The sequence below is a fragment of the Chiloscyllium plagiosum genome, unplaced genomic scaffold (genome assembly GCF_037043375.1).
Source record: "Chiloscyllium plagiosum isolate Xiang-an unplaced genomic scaffold, Cpla_swu_hap1 HiC_scaffold_2, whole genome shotgun sequence".
Taxonomy (NCBI): Eukaryota; Metazoa; Chordata; class Chondrichthyes; order Orectolobiformes; family Hemiscylliidae; genus Chiloscyllium; species Chiloscyllium plagiosum.
The window spans coordinates 79,398,205-79,422,159 of record NW_028270140.1 but is presented as its reverse complement, the minus strand read 5'-3'; the positions used below and the strand labels follow the sequence as shown (position 1 = coordinate 79,422,159).

Here is a 23,955-nt window from a genome sequence, read left to right as displayed (position 1 = left end):
AGCGTTAATGTACAACAAAATAATTACTGATAAAATAGCTTCCAGGGAAATATATTTATCTGGTAACTTGAGTAGCAATCATAGGAGAGAATTAATCATTTTATCATGTATTAGGTTCAACTTTCTGCATTACAGCAATTATACTCTCCTTTTTTTGGCTTGCTGTATGAATTTAATGTAACAAAATGGTCAAAAGTATTGTTTTGGAAGATCCTGTTCTGAATCTTGATGGAAATGGCTTTTCGATGAAATCTTCCTTGTCCAATCCTACAGAGTATGTGAGATCTTTGTTTGTGAGTTAGGTTTTACCAGACATTTTCTTCAAGATTATATCTAAATAAGTTCAAATCCTGCCAAAGATTGTGATTTTCCTAGCATCAATCCTGGACACAAGATTATATTGCAATCCACTTTAAATTCATCATATATATATTATATGCTCAAATGATCATGAGCACTATCTATTCTGAAAACTCTTAAGTAGTTTTCAAGTTGAATTGTAACAAAATGCGATATACATAAAAGAATAATTTAGATCATTACATATGCTTATACGTAATCAAGGCTGCAGACATTATTTAAGGCCTGTATTTGCACCAAGAATTAGATTCGATTCCCTACAGTGTGGGAACAGGCCCTTCAGCCCAACAAGTCCACACCGACCCTCTGAAGAGCAACCCACCCAGACCCATTCCCCTACACCACGGGCAATTTAGCATGACCAATTCACCTAACCTGTACATTTTTGGACTGTGGGAGGAAACCGGAGCACCCGGAGGAAACCCACGCAGACACTGGGAGAATGTGCAAACTCCACACAGACAGTTGCCTGAAGCTGGAATTGAACCCAGGTCTCTGGTGCTGTGAGGCAGCAGTGCTAACCACTGTGCCACCATGCCACCCATAATTATATTTTGCATAATTATATAACTGTAAGGAAGGGTATTTCTGACTAGAAATGATATGATGTTAATATATGAACACAATATATTTGTAAAGCATTTATCTTCTTACAGCATCAAGTTGATATCAAGTTGAAGAAAAGGAGGTCAAAGGCTTCCTTGTTGTTTGTAACTAATGCAGACTCAAAAGAAATCTGGTATTTTTTAACCTATGTTTTACGGCATGAACTTGAGAGTGCACGATCAGCTTGCTATTGATATACAGACAATAGTTACTGGTTGCTTGCATGTGCCAAGTCAACTGGCCAAAAGTCAACATTAGTAAAACTGCTACCAAAACGGAAGTAGCTGCGAAAGCTCAGCAAGTCTTGCAGCATCTGTGGAGAGAAATTAGTTAGTGTTTCAGGTCCAGTAATCCTTCCTCAGAGCTCAGTAACCTCAGTAAAACTGATCTAAGGTGAGAGAAATCATACGTTCACCCTCTCAACAGATATCCTGTGAGACTTATAGGGAAGCGAGCCCTCATGTCACAATGTCTAAAGTTAAAAGTCTTGTTTTGATTCTTGTAAAGAACGGAGAATTATATTTGGGTGAAATTCAGTACCTGCAAAGTCATATGCCAACAGAATTCATTGCCTTTAGTCAACGAAGGAAAGAGAGAGAAAACGGGTTGGGAAATACAATTTAGCAGAATCACAATAGCATTATTTCAGGTAGATATTATGGAAGCAGTCTTGTCTTTAGAAATCTTTCCCAGTTACTACATGTTATTGTCAATTCAGGTCTGTTTGTCACAAATTTGTCCACCGTTACTTGATTTACATTTTGCCTGTTTTAGATAACATTTGATCATTTCAGTGGTTTGATTCCATTTTAAAGGAACTATGATAGTGATAATCTGCACAAACTGTATCTAAATTATTCTCGTCTTTCTGTTAGCTGTATAAGCCTTTAAATCGACAATGTTATAGAAATAAGAACACGTCACATTCAATAATACTGTACTTGCATAAAATCCAGATATAGCTTTGAAAAGTCATCGCAGTAGCATCTTAATAGGAAGTGATTTTTCACCATGAATTCAATTGTGAGTTTCGTTACATGTGTCTATTTATCAGCTTGATTGGTTTTATAAACTGACACCTGGTTGATGGTCAATCCATTATTTGAGGCTGACTATTGAATGGATTTGTTGCTCCAACCAAATACCTTATGATCTGATCAGCTCCTGTATTACAGTGCAAAGCATACCACAGCATCCTGTGAAGATGAAAAAATAAAACCAGACGGCATAGAAGTAAGATTTGTAGATGCATAAAAATACAATTTATCACCTGAGCTACCTAGAAACGTCATGCAAGCAAGAGACAATCCATGGCAATATGCAAGTTAAATTAAGTTTTTTTCTCTTCATTTTGATTATTACTAAAGGCACAACACCGAGAGATACAAGGAGCTGATTATATAGATTCATTTGACAGTAAGTTAATACAACAAACTAATGATATTGCAGCAGTGGCCAGTTAGGTGATGTCTTGTACCAATCAGAGATTGGTATTTTATCAAGCGTTCACAATATATATTTTTCAACAGATTGGAATTTGTGAAAGATTATGCAGTCCCATCCTACAATTTATCCTGTGATTAGAATGAGTCTGAATGTTTGCACTGAACTCCACAAAGCATAAGAATAAAGCTTATGGCCTACATGTATTTAATATTGGAAACTGCAGTAGCAGTGCAGCCTTGTTAGCCAGGTTTGTAGCAACCAATATCAGTTATAATCATTAAACAAATAATTTGACAATTGAAAATGATCATCCAAAATGAGCAGCAATTTATGAAACACAGACAAATATTACTCTGTCAAGGTAACACCAAGATGAGTAGAGGGACAGGTGGGTTTGAAGAGGTAGGGAGGCTACAGAAGGAATTGGACAGGCCAGGGGAGCAACAAAGATGTGGCAGATGAAATACAATGTGGAAAATTGTGAGAATATGCACTTTGTTAGGAAGATAGAGGCTTAGACTATTTTCTAAATGGGGAAAGACTTTGGAAATCTGATGGAGTCCTGGTTAAGGTTAACAGACAGATTCAACTTGTGGATAGAAAGGCAAATGCAATGTTAGTATTATTTTTAACAAGTTGAGAACACGAGAGCAAGATGTACACTGAGGCTGTACAAAGCTGTGGTTGGACAGCATTTGAAATATTGTTAGCAGTTTTAGGCCCCATATCTAAGGAAGAATGCTGGTCTTGGTCCAGAAGAGATTTATAAGAATGATCCTGACGATGAAGGATTTGTCATCTGAGAAGCAATTGAGGAGTCTGGATTATTACTCAATGAAGTTTAGAAGGATGAGGGGAGAATCTCATTGAAACTTATAGAATACTGAGATGCCTGGATAGAGTGGATGTGGAAAAGATGTTTCCACTGGTTAGACACTAGGACCCGAGGGCATAGCCTCAGAGCGAAGGCATAACTCTTTAAGACTGAGACAAGGAAGAATTTTTTCAGCCAGAGAGTGGTGAATCTGTGGAACTCATTGCCATAGAAGGCTGTGGAGGGCAAGTCACTGAATGTATTTAAGACATAGATAGATAGGTTCTTGATAAAGGGGTTTTTGGTTATGGGAAGAAGGCAGGAGAATGGGGTTGAGAAACATATCAGCCATGATCGAATAGTGGAGCAGACTCAATGGGCTGAATAATCAAATTCTGCTCCTTTGTGTTATGGTTGAAGACACTGTTTTCATTAACCAAAACCTGAGTCATTACCTCACTTGTCTAAGAAATCCTTTGTTCATATGCTTTCTGCCCATAGGGGTGCAGTCCCCTGGGAATATTTTGTTTTTGTTTGACATTTCTCCTCCTTCACCATCATTCGGTCACACTGCTCCATCATCTTCTTTATAAATGAACATTCACTGCCAATATTAGCAAATTACTGTTGTTTTATTACCAGTAATGATATAACAGTAGTAATTTGCTAATATTGGCAGTGAATGTTCAAGACCATTTGTTTTGAACATTCACTGCAAATTCACTCTGGATTGTGAAGAAAATGGCAGACTGGGAGCAGGAAGTTAAGCAAACCAAGGAAGCTGCAAAGTTGGAGTGAGGGAGGCTTCGCCAGAGTGAACCTGAGACAGAGGGAGCAACTGATAATTTGGTTCAATTTGGGAATTCAAGGCAGAGGGGGCAAAGAGGTTTTTTTTTAAAGTAAGGTCTACTTCAAGAAATAAAATCTCTAGAGTGAGAGATGAGAAGGAAAGAAAAAGGCATGTATGTGAAACCTACTTGTACTGAGACCATTAGCAGAGTGATATCACAAGTGCAGAGGAAGCAGCTGAATAGGTTAGATTGTTAATCCTAAATTTAAAAGTGGATGTTGGCCATTTAGTTTGTGTTTAAGTTTGTAGATATTTATTTTCTGACTCTTTTTCTCAGAAACAATTTGTTAGATTTTTCAAGAAAGTCCAAACTTATTCTCAGGATAACAAATGGTGATTAGATTTACAGAATGGCAGGTCAGAAGGACCAAGTAGAGTGGACATCCTGCAGTATGTGCGAAAAAATGTACATACTATGTTCCAGACAAACACATCTGTAGGAAGTGTCACTGGCTGCGCAAGTGTGAGCTCTAGAGTTTAGAACTTGGCTGGAGTCACTCACTGTTATGCATGCATGAGGGAAAGGACTATGTGGATAGCATATATAGGCAGGTTGTCACACTGCAGCTACACAGGCAGAGAGGACATGGTGACTACCAGACAGGTAATGCAGAAATCCCATGAGTCTATGGTGCTTGCTATTCAGTATTATTTTTGGAAATTAGTGATGTTCCTTTAGAATTACAGCCAGGGCCAAGGCCATCACACTACAGACAAGTCAGCTGTACAGTGGAGGAGGAGGAAGAAGAATGGAAGAGCAGTGGTCACAGGGAATTCCACAGTCATAGATTATAGTCATAGTTCCGTAGTGTGGCAGTAGACCTGGCTCGAGGATGGTGTGTTGTGTCATGGTGGAGTTGCAGAAGATGCTTCTGGGGAGTGGAATCAGCCAGAGGTTGTGGTCCACATTGTACCAATGACATAGGGAGGAAAAAGGATGAGGTTCTGAAGGCAAATTTCAGGAAGTTAGCATAAAATATTTAAAAAACAGGACCTCAAGATTTGTGGTCTCAGGTTTACTCCCAGTGCACCAGGCTAGTGAGCATAAAAGCAAGAAGCTTGATTGATTGAAGATATGGTTGGAGAACAGGTGCAGAAGAGAAAGCATCTGATTTCTGAGGAACTTGGACTAGTTCTGGGTCGGGTGGGAGCAGTACAAGCTGAACAGGTTACATCTTAACAGGTCTGGGACTTGCACCAAGGTTTATTAGTGAGATTAAACTAACTAATCATGGAATAGGAACCAGAGAGGTAACCCAAATTGGAAAGAAGTGAAGTTAGTAAAGATAAAGTTGCCATAATCCTATTGGACCATCGGGCTGCTCTCTCATTAGAGAGAGATGACTGATGGTGGTTTATTTCAAGGAATAGCATGCCTCAGGCAAGGGACAAGTTTGAGAAGGAGAGTCCTTTTGTGGTAAGCACAGTTGGTGCAGGAATCAAAGCTCCCACTGTTGGCATTGCTCTGTATTGCAAGCCAGTCACCCAGCTAACTGAGCTAACCGACCCCCAAAAGTTGATAACTTGAAGTCAAGATGATGCTATGAACACTAGAAGGCAGGAGAAAGAAAACTAAGCATTGAGTATGCTTTGAAAGAAGATTGATATCAAAAAGACAAAGTTAAGGGCACTCCACCAGAACATACACAGCATTCACAAGAAAGTGGAAGATCTAACGGCACAAATAAAGATACATAGGTTTGATCAATTTGCCATATCAGAAACATGGTTGCATAGTGGCCTATGAACAGGACTGGGAACAGAATATTCAAGGATAGTTAATGTTTAAGAAAGGCAGGCAATAAGGAAGAATAATGTGTGTAATCTATTGGGGTGGAGCTCAGAAGCAACAAGGAGCAACAGACATTAGTTGGAGTTATTCATAAGCCGCCAAACAATAGTGATGGTTGAATGGAGTGTGGTATTAATCGGGAAATGAGAAAAGCATGGAGCATGGACAATACAGTCATCATGGGTGACTTCAGTCTACCAACATACTGGGTAAACCAATTATGCTCTAAAGCTGTGAAGAACGAGTTTCTGAGGTATCTAATAGATGGTTCTCTATAGCAGTATATTGAGCCAATTAGAGTTGAAACTTTATTGCTGGAACAGCACAGCAGGTCAGGCAGCATCCAGGGAACAGGAGATTCGACGTTTCGGGCACAGGCCCTTCTTCAGGAATGAGCAGAGAGTGTTCAGCAGGAGAAGATAAAAGGTAGGGAGGAGGGACTTGGAGGAGGGGCGTTGGAAATGTGATAGATCAGCAGGAGAAGATAAAAGGTAGGGAGGAGGGACTTGGAGGAGGGGCGTTGGAAATGAGCCAATTAGAGGTCAAGCTTTTTTAGATCCAGTATTATGTAATGAAAAAGGGGTAGAATCAAAGAGTCATAGAGATGTACAGCACGGAAACAGACCCTTCGGTCCAACTCATCCATGCCTACCCGATATCCAAGCTCAAACTTGACTTACCTGCCAGCACCTGACCCATATCCCTCCAAACCCTTCCTATTCATATACCCACCCAGATGGCTTTTAAATGTTGCAATTGTACTAGCCTCCACAACTTCCACTGGCAGCTCATTCCATACACATACCACCCTCTGCATGAAAATGTTGCCCCTTAGGTCTCTTTTATATCATTCCCCTCTCATCCTAAACCTATGCCCTCTAGTTCTGGACTCCCTGACCCCAGGCAAAAGACTGTTGTCTATTTATCCTATCCATTCCCCTCATAATTTTGTAAACCTCTACAAGGTCACCCCTCAGCCTCCGATGCACTGGAAAAACAGCCCCAACCAATTCAGCCTCTCCGTATACCTCAAATCCTCCAACCCTGGCAACATCCTTGTAAATCTTTTCTGAACCCTTTCAAGTTTCACAATATCCTTCCGATAGGAAGGAGAGCAGAATTGCACGCAATATTCCAATAGTGGCCTAACCAATGTCCTGGACAGCCGAAGCATGATCTCCCAACCCCTATACTCAGTACTCTGACCAATAAAGGAAAGCATATCAAACTCCTTCTTCACTATCCTATCTACCTGCGACTCCACTTTCAAGGAACCTGCACTCCAAGGTCTCTTTGTTCAGCAACACTCCCTAGGACCTTGCCATTAAGTATGTAAGTTCTGCTAAGATTTGTTTTCCCAAAGTAAAGCATCTCACATTTATCTGAATTAAACTCCATCTGCCACTTCTCAGCCCATTGGCCCATCTGGTCAAGATCCCGTTGTAATCTGAGGTAATCTTCTTCGCTGTCCACCACATCTTCAATTTTGGTGTCATCTGCAAACGTACTAACTATACTTCTTATGCTCACATCCAAATCATTTATATAAATGACGGGAAAGTAGTGGACCCAACACAAATCTTTGTGGCACTCCACTGGTCACAGGTCTCTAGTCTGAAAAACAACCCTCCACCACCACCCTCTGTCTTCTACCTTTGAGCCAGTTCTGTATCCAAATGGCTAGTTCTCCCTATATTACATGAGGTCTAACCTTGCTAATCAGTCTCCCATGGGGAACCGTATCGAACGCCTTACTGAAATCTATATAGATATAGTCTACTGCTCTGCCCTCATCAATCCTCTTTGTTATTTCCTCAAAAAACTCAATCAAGTTTGTGAGACATGACTTCCCATGTAGAAAGCCATGTTGACTATTCCTAATCAGTCCTTGCCTTCCCAAATACATGTATATCCTATCCCTCAGGATAATTAATAATCTTGTAAAAGAACATTTAAGAATGTGTGACCACAACATGATAGAATTTTACATTATGTTTGAAAGTGAGGTAGTTCAATTTGAAGCAAGGATGATAAATAGCTGATGTACACTGGGAAAATACATTAAAAGTCATGATTGCACATAAGCAATGGCTCATAAAGAACTTGATTCACAGCAACTGTACATTCCTCCAAGGTGCAAAATCTTAAGAAAAGTTAGTCAAACATTATTGCCAAAGTAAGTTCAGAATTGTATAAGATTAAAAGAAAAGGCCTATAATGTTGCAAGAAATAGCAGCAATTCTGAGGATTGGTAGGTTGATAGAATACACCAAAGAAGTGCCAAGAAACTGATAAGGGAAAAGAGTATAGAATATAAAATCAATCTAGCAAAAGACCTGAAATAGATTGTAAAAACTTCTTCAGATCCTTGAAAAGGAAGTAATTGGCTAAAATGAAGGTGGGTCCTTTCCAGGCAGAGTTATGAAAATTTATCATGAAGAACAGAGAAATGGCAGAGAAGTGAAATGATTACTTTGTGCCTATTTTCATTGAGGAAGATACACAAAATCTCCCAGACTAGAGCTTTAAGTGACTTGGAGAGATGGGGAACTGAAATAAATTAGCATTGGTAAGAAGATTATACTGGATAAATTAATGGGATTGAAAGCTGATAAACCCCAAGGACCTGAGGTTCTACATTCCAGAGAATTGAAGGAGGTGGCAATAGAGATGACCAATAATGATTTTCTTTCAAAATTCTATAGATTCTAGAATGGTCCCTGTGCAATGAAAGGTAGCAAAGGACACCCACTATTTAAGAAGGAAGTGAAACTTAAAACAAGGAACTACAGACCTATTAGCCTTACATCAGTCATAGGAAAATGCTGGTATCTATTATAAGAATTGGCTAAATTGACACCAGGTTGATGTGTTCCTAATTAGACATATCAGCATGGATTTCTAAATGGGAAATCAATTTTGATGAACATGTGGATGTTTTTTGAAGATGTTGCTAACAAAACTGATAAAGGAGGTGTGATGGATGTAGTATTCTTATATTTTCAGATGGCTTTCAATAAAGCAAGCTAGTTAGAAAAATTAAAGCACATTGGACAGGATGGAGTATATTGGCATTGGTTAAAGACTGCCTGAAAAACAGAAAACAATTGAAATAAATATAAATTCTCACATTGGCAGTCTGTGTCTGCTGAGGATACCACAAAGATCAATACATATGCTCCAGGTATGCACAATGGATTTCAAGGATATTTGAGTTGCCGACCAAGTATAACATTTTCAAACTTGTGTATGATATAAAGACAAGTGGAAATTGAAATAACTCCATTAAAGCCAGTTTCCGTCACCAATTCATCATTTATTTACAAGTGCACAGTGTATGACACAGACCCTGATAGCTCAGAGTCAACTCCCAGAATGAACAGTACCCCTGACACTCCTGTTTCTATCTAGTCAGCCAACACTCTTTGATTGGACCAGATTAACAGCATTGGCTGACCTCATTCCAGTCTTACAGAGAGTGGGGTTGGGAGGTCTAGCATTTTCAAAGCATTTGGACAAAATTTGTGAATGGACTAGGACATAGCAGATGGAATAGAACTTGGAAAAATGTGAAGTTTCCCACTTTAGTAACAGATGGTGAAACAGATGCGTTGAGTATTTCTTGAGTGGTAAGAAGTTGGAAAATATAGATATTCAAAGGGATATAGGAAGATTAATTGAATTTCAGCACTTTATTGCAAGATGCTTTGAGTACAAGAATAGTGAAGTCTTACTTCAGATGTATCGATGCATGTTTAGACTGCTGCTGGAGTTTGTTTATTCACTCGAGGGCAATGTGAGCACCACTTGTTAGGCCAATATTTATCTCCTAAATTGCCCAGAGGAAAGTTAAGAATCAAACATATTACAGGGGGTCTGCAGTCACATGTAAGCAAGACCAGGTGAGGATGACAGATTTCCTTCCCTAAAGGGCATTGCTGAACCAGGTAAGTTATTTTCCTGACATCATGAGACTCTTAATTCCAGATTTTTATTGAATTAAAATTTCATCATCTGTCATGGTGGGATTCAAACCCAGGGCCCCAGAACATTACTTGGGTAACTGGCATACATGTCCAGTGACAATACCACGAGGCCTTCACCTGCTCCTCCTGTGCAGTTTTTTTCTCTGTGTGTTTTGGTCTCCTTATCTCAGGAAATATACTATTGCCACAGAGGAAGTGCAATGAAGACTTGCTCCCAAGATGGTGGGTCTGTCCTATGAAAAGAAGTTCAGTAAACCAAGCCTATATTTTCTAGTTACTTGAAGAATAAAACTGACCTCACTGATCCTTACAAAATATGTATAAGGATAGATGAGGGAGATGTAGGTAAATGTTTCCCCAATCAGAAAGTCTCAAAAGACAATTTAAAAATAAGGGGGATGCTACTGACGTCCGAGATGAGGTGAAATTACTTCACTCAGGGGGTTGCGAACCTTTGGAATTCTCCACCACAGATGGCTGCAGATGCTTAATTTTTAATTGCATTTAGGGTATAGATGATAGATTTCTGATTAACAGTGGCATCAGGGTTATGGGAATGGGTGGGTAAAAGGCATTGAAGTGTTTAATCAGGCAGGATCATGTTGAATGGGAGGGAAGGCTAGATGGTCTGAATGGCCTACTGTTGTTCCTTTGAGCCTGGAAATAGCATAAAAGACATGAAACATGAAACATAATACATGAAACTATTTATTTAATGACTATAATTCCTTGTAACAATTTAAACATTAGGCTGGCATATTATGGTCAGTCTAAAAGAGTGGTGCTTATCGTTTACTACACTGACAACTACCCATTGAGTTTTCAAGGCTTTTGACTGTAAATTTGCTGTCATTAGGTATTTATGGTATTTGTGTGCATAGCAAAATAGTGAGGAGTACTTCAATCAGATTGAAGAATTTTCACTGAGGCATGCAGTGTTGAATTGTTTTATTTTCTGACCCTTCAGGAGTGAGGGACATGAACATCATGGAGAGACCAGAAATCACAGTTGCCAAGTAGCCCCCTCAGGGTTTCAACTCCCAATGTAAGAGCATCAATCGGTTAGATGCCAAGCCTGATTGACTGGTTTTCAGCTGCAGATCACATTACCAGGTCAACCCATGTTATTGAGCAGGAGAGGGATTGTTGGTGAGCGACCAATTCTGTTGGTCCAAAGGGGACATCAGAGGCCTCAATGGAGAGTGGTCAAGTGGAGAGACCTGGGGTGCTTGGGAACTGAGTGATAACAGAAGTGGAGATGTGGGGGATTTGTAGACCTTCAGGGCTGTGGTTAAAGGCCTGTGAGGAAATCAGGGGTCTGAAGCCAGAGTGGAAAGTTAGAAGCCTGGAAGTACTATGTTGTCTGATTGCAATGTTTCCTCAGGTATGCAAGCCTGATCCAGGAAATAGATGTAAAGTCACTCTATTTGTGGATATGACAGTTGAAGATGTCAGATTTCACAGGTTTGGGATCTTGACTGAGCTCATTTAAATTGAAAGGCTGAATTCCATCAGACTGGGACTCATAGCCTCATGGTCATACTTAAAGTGCCAATTATCTCCCCAGAAAGGTTGGCCAGCAGCCTGTCTCCCAATTTTGTTAAACCCAGGACGAGCAAATTGAAGGTGATTTTGGACAAAATACAATATGAAACCCAGACACATTGTGAGGAAGGCAGTGTGGAACTTCAAAAGGACATAGACAGACAGGGTGAGCAAATAGGTGACAGATGAAATTTAATGTGGATAGGTGTCAGGTGATGCATTTTAGTAGGACAATATAAAATAAGGTGTACAGTTCTTAAGGGGGTGCAGTAGCAGAGGGACCTGCGTGTTTATATGCATAGACCACTGGAGGTGACAGAACAGGTGTGAAGACTGGTTAATAAAGCATACTGGGCTTTATTAATCGTGATGTGGAATACAGGAGCAGTGCAGTTATTCTGTATGTATTTTAATGACACTTATTAGACCTCAACTGGAATACTGTGCACAGTTCTGCATGCTAGACAATAGAAAGGAGAGAGTGTAGCAGAGTTATAAAAAATGGGTCCAGGGCTGTGAAACATCAGTTATGAGGATTGACTGGAGTGGTTGGGACTGATTTCCTTACAGAGAAGAAGTCGAAGAGGAGATCTGATAGTTTTGTCATGAATGGGGTAGATAGGGAGAAACTGTTTCTGGTCATGGAACAGATCGAGAACAAGAAGGCACACATTGAAAATGATTTTCAAACAAAGCATTTGTGATGCAAGAAAAAGTCTTTTTTACATAACAAATGTTTCCGGTCAGGAATGCAAGTAGGTTCAATTGAGGGATTCGAAAGGCCTTGCTTATGTTCAAATAATCATCCAATGTCCAAGGGTGGGGAAAATGGCAAGTGATTTGTGCCAAGTCTTAATGCTCATTGGAGAGCTGATGGTAGATACAATGGGCAGAACGGACTTCTACACTGTAACGATACAGTGATTCTCTGAAGAAAGGGTTTTTAATATTTAACCACTGAACATGTTCTCTCTTATTTTTAAGAATTGCACCTGGAGTCTAAACCGCAAAACATAAATTGTATTCAAGCCATATATGAAACAGCAAGTTAAAAATTAGGACAGAATTTTGGCAAAGATATATAGAGGAAGAGAAAGAAGATCTGTAGGAAAAGGAAACAAAACATTTTGATGAATTCTCCAATGCTAACCTCATTCTGATGGATTTAAAATCCACGTTGGCAAGAAAGAGGTTGTTTGGCAGTAATTACAATTTATCATGCTAATAAATAAAAAGCCCAACTGAAACTGGCTTTTTAGGGGTAACCATTAGGCCAGTCGCTCATAGTAGGAGCAAATTACTACAGATGCTAGAATCTGTACCAAGAACAAAAAATGCTGAAAATCACAGTGGGTCAGGCAGCATCCATGGAGAGAGAGCAAGCTAACATTTCTTGTCTAGATGACTCTTCATGATGCTATCTGACCCGCTGTGATTTTCAGCATTTCAGTGCCTTGTGTTCACACCAATCCAGTCAGTTCAATGCCAAGTAAATGAGTTCAGACTGTTACATCACAGCATGTGGAGGAGCAAAGTATTTCTGACAGCAGCTTTTGAACGTCTGCATTTACTTGAATATGTGCATTCAATTTCTTAATGATAGTGTTCATCTCATCATTAATGCTATCTAAAATTGGAGTAATGTTCAGGACCCCTTGCCCTCAGTGCACACAAAATACCTAGGAGTATTTGCAACACTGATTTAAATTATGACGATAACTACTTTACTAGCATAGTCTGTCGTTTGTGCGTTGCCAGCAATTTTAATGTGGCAAATTCCACAACATAAAAAAGCAACAGGATAATACAAATCTATTTCTACATCAAGTAGGTTTCTAATCTAAAGGGGGCATTACAGAGGGATTTGGCTTTTATTGATTTTGACTTTTACATATACACAAGCATCATGCACTGACATAGACACTCAATAGTGTGAATACATGCTTACTTTCTGCAGAAAGCTGATTTAATTTTATCTGAATTGTTTACACTTCAGGATATGAAAATACATTTTTTAATGCACTGCATCTTTTTGACAGTGTGGCAACTGAGTTGACCTGGCAGTAATTGAAATGGGTTTGAAATGGAAAGTAAGAAGGGGAATAAACTATTTTGATACATTTCAATCTGGCAATCAGTTACATTCTGTTGCAGTGTCTATCAGTCAGCATATGCTTATTACACATTCACTCAACAACCTACATTTCTTATCTGTAGCTGAAGGTGTAAGTGAATCAGAAATAAAAAGCATAGACCAAAAAAATCTATAAATCTAGAGCCTATTATTTCAATGTGATTAAGAGCAATGCAAGGTTTGTGTGTGTGTGTGTGAGTTAGAGATGTGTGGGGAGTGGTGCTTGTTGGGGGAGGCAGGGATTAGCATGGATAGTACACGTGGGTGTGGATTTTATTGCTTCTCAGTTTTATAGATCTGGGGAATGAGAATGGAGCTGGAGGCAAGATCTTGATGCCACAAGTGAACACAGCTCCTAAATTGTGCATTTTGTAATGTACATTAATACCATAACATGTTCAGAATTTTACCATTTTTCAAATATCAATCTTATAACCTTAAATCATAAGACATCTTACAATACTGTCCATTTAAGTAGATAGTACGTCACACAGAATTCATGACTGAATCAATATTAGTATAAACTGTTATGCTTAGTTCTTCAATATTTTGTGAACAAGCATATTGTAATTGTCACTCCCTTTTATAAATTAAAGTAAAATGTTATTGCATTTTATATGACTAATCTTGTGTGCTATAACCAGATTAAGTAAGAGTCACATTTTTCCCCAACATACAAATACAAACAGTTCAAATTTGACATTATATTTAGTGTACTACAGATTTGTTTCTCACAATATAGTAAAGGTGGCTCACTACATTTGCCATGACAATAATATATTGCTGAAACTAATTCCGATCTATAAAATTAGAGGAGAACATCAATGAAGTCACTTAATACCATCTTGTAGCCTACTATTTCATTTATGGGTACACCAATCAGAAAATCTGAAGTGCAATATGCTAACCTTGTTCTGAAAGAACTACTTTTCTGCAAAATTGTACTTTACATAAGGTGCAACACGGGTCAGTTTCTTTTATGCCTTGAACTGCTTCAGGATTCCTGTCATTATAGGTTACATTTATTATGTGCATCCACATTTCATGTCAAAAATTCCCTGGTGTGCCCACTTCAGTTCATTTTTCATGGTATCCAGCCCATCAGTACAGTAATTGTTTATGTTACCAACTACATCTTGATCACAAGGGATGGGCTTTGCAAAGCCCACAGAAGTGAGTGTGATGGCAGGTGGGTACAAAGAGTTGTGCAGGAGGATGTGCTCAGATTCCCAGTAGCAGAAAAACTGTAACAAAGCAACATAGGAAGATAACAAAATGGCAAACTCATTTGTTTGGCAATTATATGTAATTGTCCACTTGCATTAGATTTAAATGCATTTTAGCATGACTTAATCATGGAAATTTCTCCTTCCAACCCACACAATTTTGTTAAACTCATGTTTTTCCTTCATCTTCAGTAAATGGTTTAGAGAGAGCTGGCAACTTCCTCCACGTGTCATTTCCATGTATGATGTAGGGTGTGTGATTTTTAGATATATTTAATATGATTGATTTTAGAGTTTGGATATTAAACAAGTGACATGTGGCGGGGTTTAGTCTATTTCTGTGAAGGGATTTAATGATTAATTTATCACTATTTATACAGCCATTTTTTAAAATCAGTATGCGATAGATATCTCCCAGAGTGCAAATTGAAATTTATTTGTATTGGGAGAGTTTTACAAATGGCCAGAATAAATATTGATCAGCATCAGACTGTTTTCAGTGAGAATGATCAGGAATGTATTTATTGAAAAAGGAGACAACTATAGCTTGGGAGCATTGTGTTTCAATTTTCAGATATTCCAATTGAAGTTAGATATATAAAACAGTTTCTCATGGAGCAAGGAGTTAGTTGAGAAAGGTTTGAAATGTTAAGTCTTTACTTAGAAAGTTCCAAATTAGAAGGATTTGATGAAAACTCTGAAGGGGTTACTTAAAGTTGAGGAAGCTCAGTTCTTTGAGTATTTAAACAACAAGCTATCAGGTTCTCAAGACTGGGTATTGGAAGCAAACGTTAAGACAAATCTACAGATATAATAGAAAAGGGATTTCATTTGGTGTTTGAGAATTGTAAAGGTTTGCTGTTGGGTTACATGGAATCTTGCATTTTACTGTGCATTTTGATGCCTTTCAAATTGTGCAAAATACAGTAGTTTGATTTATCATATTTCATCTTCTTTTGCTCTATAAGCTTCTGTTTTATTGTTAGAACCAAATTTGCACCATTGTTTGCTTGTGTTTATGTGAGAGTCCACCCAAAGAAGAAAAAAATCAAGACATATTTTAGTCTAGGATCTGACATGGCCAGTAATAACATAAACTAGGATCATAACAATTGGGGACTCTTGTGGGATTTTCATTCTCTGGACTTAGAAAGGATTTGTGTCTTTCTTTTCAAACAATTACAAGTGCATGGTTGTTCTGGACATAAAATGCTGTATTGTGGTGATGTCTATTGCACCAAATGTAACATCTGTGCCATCCATTTTCATCTCACTTAATACCTGCCTATCTCTCATTCAAGGAGAAGAATGAGTCAAGCCAGGTGGTGGACTGTGGGAGTTTTGGCTCCACACTCCTTATAAAGACAGGATCTGTACTCTGACTGCCCCAAATGGCTGACTGACCATGTTCAAGTTTTTGGACTGCTACTGAAGGCTGACCTTGACTTGCTGAACCAGGGTACACTGACAGAGGACTGCTAACAACCAGAACAAATTTCCTGCCTTTGTGTCTCCACTAAATGTCAAGGCAAGCCAGAAGTAATATTAACATGTTATCTCTGGCTATAGGGCAAGCACAAAACACAAGGTAAGACAGGAATGCCATGATCATGTGGGTAGGCTCAAAGGTGAGTGAGTGCTAAGAGAGCAAATGAATGTTCTGAAGATGTAGCCAGGTCCAGTCCATGAGTTGGCTGTGTGTACCTGAGTGCAAAGTGTCCTTGCTGGAGAATTACAAAGGTGCACCAGTACATCTTAAGATGCAGCACTGAAGTGGAGGAGCACCATTTAAGTGGATCAGACATGTGCCTTGAGGGTTCATAGAGGCTGGTGCATGTCAGTTGTTATGGACCAGGCCAGACTGCCCTCAAAATATTTTAAAAAGGTGGTCTAGACCCTAACTTTTTCCTATTTTAAAGGTAGGTGTGAAGCTGGTGTTCCATATGTGATGCAACTGGTCAAACCACTCGGCTTTAAGCAAAACCACTCAACAGCACCTCCATGGACAACAGTCACATGCACCCCACATTCATGGACATTGTGTGACGATGCTGTCACTTTAAAAAGGTTAATTTGTCCTTGGCTTTTTTGAAGAGAGGCTGTAAAGGCAGAGGTGCTGAAGTGGCTGCGGTGAGCGTGAATTAAGAGGTTTTTTTAACAGTTTAACAATGGAAGGGCAGTGGCCTTATTTATTTATTTAAACACTATAGTTGAAACACGAACAAAAGAACATGGAATTTAGATTAACTTAATTATTGAAAAACTGACCCAATACAGCAACTTAACTAATTAACTGTTCCAATATCATAATGTCCCATAAACACACTCATTGGAGAAAAAAAATTAAAACTCAGATTCTTACAGGCGGGAGAGAACAATATCCAGAGAGACTTCAGAGAAAGTCATTTACTGAAGCTTGCAACCCTTCTGGACTCCAACATCTTGTGACTGCTACAATTAAAATAACTGAACTGGGAGAACTGGCCACTGCCCTTCCATTGTTAAACTGTTAAAAGAAAACTCTTAATTCATGCTCGCCGCTAGCCACTTCAGCACTTCTGCCTTTACAACCGCTCTTCAAAAAAAAAACCAAGGACAAATTAACCTTTTTAAAGTGACAGCATCGTCACACAATGCCCATGAATGTGGGATGTATGTGACTTTTGTCCATGGAGGTGCTGATGAGTGGTTGGCAACATGGAAGTTCGACCAGCTATGCCCTTTAACCTTCTCAGCACCTAGTTTCCACATTGTGAGCGGTACAATATAAAGCTGCATATTAATGAGACAAGATCTGCAGTTAGTAAGGTGGTTCGCAGACAATAATCCTCTTCATACGCAACTCTACACTGCCCAGTGAGAATCTTGCCTCAATGCCCAAAACCTGGTTTAAAGATAAAGCTAGTTGTTCCCAACACCAAAATTGACAACACTGTAACTTGTTGCATGATTCTGCAACAGTTTTTGCCATAGCTCATGTCATTCAGGCCCCAAGAGATTCTACACAATGTTTCCTCACGTGGGTAATTAGGGGTCCATCCATTTAAGATAATTACCAAGAAATCCAAGGTGGATTTCAGAAGGAACATCTTTACCCAAAGGGTGGTAAAATCTAGCACTCACTACCATAGGAGTGATTGGAGTGAATAGCATAAGTGCATTTACAGGGAAACTAGACTAGCGGTGTAGTTGTGGGAGAAGACATTTAGATGATGAAAGATGGAACATTCAAGTTGAGCCTCAAAGTCCTGTTTGTTAAATACACAATTTATGGCCCATGTATCCTGTTCTGTCTTCATGCGTCATTGACATACATCAGTTTGTGTTTCAAAGCATTAAAATTGATCTGCACATTCTTAAAAATTCTTTCATCTCCTGCAACACCCTCCAAATCTTAAGATACCTTCTGCAGCAGCTACCAGTCTTCCCAATCTGTTTATTTTTTAAAAAGTACAAATTTGTCTCATCACCACCATCCACCACCCACCAAGTGATGGAAGCTTTGGTCAGTTCTGTTCCTAACCACAGCTGCAAGTCTACTAATTGCTACTCTTATATAAGTCTTCTTTAAAGCCATATTTTTTGCTAGGATTTGATCTTTAGCTCTATTTTTCTCTCTGCATAGTTTATTCACTCCCTTTTCCTGCTAACCCTTTTTGTAAAATTATATGGGATACTTTTCATTGAAAGTGTTCTATAAATGTAACCTTTTGTTTGAATTTGCTGTTTATGTCATTATGTTAAAACTACACACAAATCAGCTGATTTCAATCAAGACAATATCCCTCTAAATATTGGTACCGTCATGCATCTTTATATAAAATATAAATACTATATTTGTTACTGGAGTACTACATTGTATATTTTTTTTCAATTCTGTGATCAGGAATTACAGATTCTTTTCATTAAGTCAAAGAATGAAACTCTGCTCAAATCACTATTGACTTCAAAATGAAATATAGACTTCTGCACCACTATATCGGAGACTATACCATCTTACTGGCTCCAAATAGCGCCTTTATATTGATCAGAATTGATGGGAACCAGACAAAAAAAGCATATTTTTCTGTGTGTGTAAGAGACTCCTAACTGGAGGAATCAGCTCAGTGACACAAGGAAACTCTGAGAGATCACAGACAAGGATTGAAGTCAATGGACCCAGAACAGAAGATCTCCCCCCACTCCTCAGACCTCGACCTCAGACCTAGAAGACCTATGATCTGTCAGCAGATTGATGTGCTTCTTTAGACAAAAGGCGAGGTGATAGTCTCCTTCTCTTCAATGGTGGCTTGCTCCAAGTGTCTCTGCTGGCTACAAATAGATTGAAAGAAGATGAGTTCTCCATGAGGTCCTCCACCCATGCTGGGGAACTCCAATAGCCTGTTGAGGAAATGTTGGCAACCCAGTGACATGTGTTAAAAATCACACAACACCTTATAGTCCAACGGGTTTAATTGGAAGTGCAAGTGGACATCAGAGCCGCCCCGCATTTGCCACGGGACTATGCCTACATCAGGAAACGATAAGAATTCATTTTTGTGTTTTAAACAGCAGTCGCAGCTTTAAACCCACAAAAACTCAGCAGCTGCCGGTCTGCCCACGTGACTGGGAGATAGGAGACAGAGGACAGATCGAATCCACACTAGACCAACATTACCCATGACTCATGGGCCAAAACTCCGGAATTAATTCAATATGGAAACCCATCACCTAATCACATCAAGAGACTGACTGAAACACACCCATACCCATCGATACGGAGCCATTCTGACACAAAGGACAGGCATCCACCAGACAGGAACAGACAGACCAATACACACCAACACCCCAAGGGAACAAAGGGCCCCTGCCCTCACAGAGAGAGAGACAAGCAGATAATACCCGGACCCCTTTTACATAAACCAATTAGCACCCTATTGTGCGTGCCCTGCAACTCTCCTGGGACGGCAGGAAACAGCCTATTCGCACCTACGCCAGTGATGATGGGGAACTATCATCCCATTCATCCTCAAATCCCACACATCCTGACAACTAAAAGTATATAATATGAAGCTGCGCGCGGGAACAGCAGAGCAGCCAAGATTCGGACCTCGGTTGGTCTCCGCCAGCGTTACTGCAGTAATAAACGTTACCGATTGTTGAACCGCACTCTGGGCTCGGACTGATCTCATTTCATCCGCGCTAACAATTGGGGACTTCGTCCTGGGTAACGACAGCTGCTGGATCCCTGTGACGGCACTGGGTGAGTATCTTTACTCTTTTACTTCTCGCATAGAAGTCTCCCAGTGCCCCGCAAGGGACTTCACTGCTGGCAGTTATCTGAACCTGTGAACAGAGTGAGTCTGGCAGTCGTGTAACGGTAGAGTACTCTTTAAAAGTGTGTGTGTGTGAGTGATCCTTCGCGGGTGGGCGATTGGGGTCGCAGAACACTAGTAAAAGTGTGCGTGATTATTATTGTCATTTATTGTCAATGTGCTACTGTGACTGACGAACCATCCTTGGACCGACGACTTTAGGTACGAGACCCCGACAGATTGACCCCCCCCGTTTATAAACCGACCAAACAAGCCTTCCTGGTTGATCTCTGCAGTGGGAGTTAGGGGACCCCATTGTACGTTGAGCCCGGTTTTAGCGCCTTCCTTGCGTACGCGTCCAGCGGTAGAGGCTGGGAGGTCTACGCGCGCTACAAGAAGGGAAGTCCTCCAAACCACCCCGAGACGCGGGGCCTTTGGGCCAACCGGCAGTTATACGCTCTGCCCATTGACTTCGTGGTCCCGAGGTATTGGCCTCTGTAGGATCAGGCGCGACTAAGTCTGACTTCACGCTCCCCCCCTCCTTGTACTCGGGCCCCTGGTTCACGCCCAGTATTTGTGGGGTACACACGGCCGCTGAACCTCAGGCGGTGAGAGAGAGACTCACGGAAACCCGGGGTTGCGCGCTCAGTAATCGACACGCCCCGTCTGTAACTATTCCCCCCCTGCCCAGGTTGACCCGCGGGGCTAGGGTTCGACTTGAAGGGGGTGAACTCCCCGACTGGGAGATTAAATAAGCCAGTGCCAGCGACATCCCTAGCAAGCCTGCTAGCTTTATTTTAAGTTAGCTTCTGTTAAGTTACACCCGCTGCAACCCTACCATGGGTGGGTGTGCGGCCGAAGACCTAGATTGGGGGCCAGAGGGATCCCTTACCCGTTTTATAGCCGACAAGAATAAGACATTATTAAGGCTATGCTTCGCTCAGGCTGGGAGCCCGCTGACCCGCTGGATGTACAGCGCGAGTGGTGGGCCCGCCAGAAGAAAGATAGGTACGAGAAAGCTTGCATCCTGGTGCTGCAGGCACACATCAGGCTTGCTGGCAAGATTCAGCTCTATGTCCAAGACAAGAAGCAGCAGGCCTCGGAGCATCTAGAAGCCCAGGCGCTTGCTGCCCGTACGGTTTTACCGACCTTAACCGATGCACCCAGCGCCCCGCCGTCTCCCACCTGAGACTGGGAGGGGCTCACGGACAATCAGGACCCCCGGGAATCGTGCTCGGGCTATGCCCGTGCAGCCCCGGTGAAAGTTGAATATACCCCCGGGGGCGGGGAAGAGGGGACGGGCCACGACCCTTGCCCATAACCCCCGCTTTAAGATGACCTATGTCTCCCTGACCCCGGGCGACACCATGAAACTTCTGGACAGGCTCCCCGCCCTTAAGCCCCGGCACAATAACGCAGAATTTTGGCAGAGGCTTAGGGAGATGCAGATCTGCCACAACTTTCACAATTGGGTCGTGGCCGGCCTGGTTCGGACCAAACTCCCGGAGAACCTGTGGTCCAGGCTCCGGCCCGCGCACCAGGCCGGGTCCTGGTGCGCTGACCTCAGCGAACAGGAGGTTGCCCTCGCCGACTTCAAGGCTGATGTCAGCGAGGCGCTCGGCCATACACCGGTCGACTGGAACGCCATTGTGGGTATCACTCAGAAGCCTGGGGAGGGCGCCCAGGAATATGGGGTCCGCAAGTTTGGGGCGTTCCGAGCACACAGCGGGGTTCCCGACGCTGATAGGCAGAACCCCGCATTCATTCAATTATACAAAGACAGCCTGAGCCCCGCACACCAGGCAGTCCTACGGACAGGCCTGGTGCCCTATGTCACCTTTGTGGAACTTGAGAACTGGGCCATGTCCCTTGACAACCGAGCGGCGCCCGCCGTTGCGGCAGTTTCGACGGTTGGACCGGACGTTTGCTTCCGCTGCAAACGGACGGGGCACCGCAAAGCCCAATGCCCGCTCTCTTTCCGACGTCCCTGGGGCCAGAAGGGGGGCCGGCCACCCTCACAGCCGCACTCTTCACGCCCCCACAACCAGGAACGCCCCAGACAAGGGGTCGACAGCGACCACGGACCTCAAAGGACCCGTAGCCCAAGCCCGAAACCCACCACCCCCGACTGGGATCAGCTCAGTCGGGGCCAGCTGCTCGAACTTTTACAGATGCTCGCTCGACGCAAAGACTGAGTAGCGTCGGCCCCAGTCCCAGGAGCCGACCCCCGTATCTGGGTTTCCGCATCGCTAGGGGGCCGCCGATACAAGATTTTGATTGATACGGGGGCGTCGGTCTCCCTCACCGACCTCGACCTTCCCTCAACCCGCCACTCCATTTCCATTAAAGGGGTTGGGGGGAGCTCGGTTATTCCACGCCGAAGCGAGGCTGTCCTCTTAGAGGTAGACAACATTTTACTCCCCGTACATTTCTGGGTTTGCCCAAACTCGGAGTGGACCTCCTGGGCGAGCTGGGGGCGGTGGTGGATGCGTTCCACCATCGCCTCCTGTGGACATCCCGCGATCTTCACAAGAGCTCCCACGAGGGGAGATGGGTGCCCACTAAATCCGTCGCTACACTTGCACCCAGTGTGCCCGTCACCCGGGACTGGGCCAAGGATGGTGCCTTCGGAGCCGTCAGCCAACTAGTCCCGGAGGTGTGGGCCACGAGCAAGCAGGACTGTGGCCTCGTCAGTTCTCCTCCTGAGCGGATACCCGGGCCCGCACACGCCCCGCACCGACAATACCCGATTAAACCTGAGGCGCTGCGCGCCACTGAGGCAATCGTTGCCGAACTCACCCGACACAGCGTCCTGCGCCCGGCGGTGTCCACCACCAACTCCCCTATATGGCCAGTCCGGAAGCCGGATGGCAGCTACAGGCTCACCATTGACTACACGGCACTCAATAGGGTCACCCCCAAAGAACACCCTATCGTAGCCAGCCCGACCACCATCTTCAACGCCCTCGAACCCTCACATCGGATATTTACGGTCCTGGACGTGGCGAATGGCTTTTGGTCCATTCCCCTGCACCGTGACTCACAGGACAAGTTTGCCTTCACGCTGCGGGACAGACAGTATATATGGACCCGCCTGCCACAGGGCTTCCACAATAGCCCTAACATTTTCCACAGGGTCATGAGCCGGACCCTGGAGGGGTGCGACCTCTCCCCCTTCTCGAGCACCCTCCTACAGTATGTAGACGACCTTTTGATCGCGTCCGCGGACGTGCGCCAACACCTGGGGGCCCTGGCCGCCGTCCTGCGGACGCTCGCCCGGGCAGGATTCAAAATAAGCCCCTTGAAGGCCCAGGTCGGACTGGCTAAAGTCCGCTACCTGGGACACGACATCAGCCAGGGGAGCAAGACCTTACCCGCCGACCACAAGTCGGCCATCGCCGACATGCCGCGGCCGGACACAGTCAGGGGAATCCGCCGCGTCTTGGGGCTTTTTAACTACTGCCGCCCCTTCATTGCACATTTCGCCACAATCGCCGAACCCATTCAGCGCCTGGTGAAGGGGGGCAGGCCGGGAGCGGAGAGGGTGGTATGGGGACCCGAACAGGACGACGCTTACTCTAAGTTAAAGTCCCACCTCCTCGGCGCCCCGGCCCTGCGCCTCCCCGACCTATCCAAGCCCTTCCACATCTTCTACGGACTCGAGGGGGGGTTTTACAGCGCTGTTGTCACCCAAACCTCAGGCGACCACATGAGACCAGTAGGTTACTACTCCACAAAGGAGTCCCCGGTCGTGAAGGGCATGCACCGCTGCGTGGCTGGATTGTGCCGCATGGGCGATCCGGGTGTGTGAGCCGGTCACCATGTCCAGCCAGATAACTTTACACACTAGACACACGATAGTCGAACTCCTGAATATGGGCCGCCTCCGGACGGTCTCGGAT

General features: G+C 42.8%; 1 protein-coding gene across 2 annotated transcripts in view; it reads left to right on the top strand.

Annotated features, from left to right (window-relative positions):
- The window catches only part of gramd2b (GRAM domain containing 2B), a 180,839-nt gene that overhangs the window by 55,333 nt on the left and 101,551 nt on the right, over window positions 1-23,955 (top strand). The gene's annotated exons all lie outside the window — the stretch shown is intronic.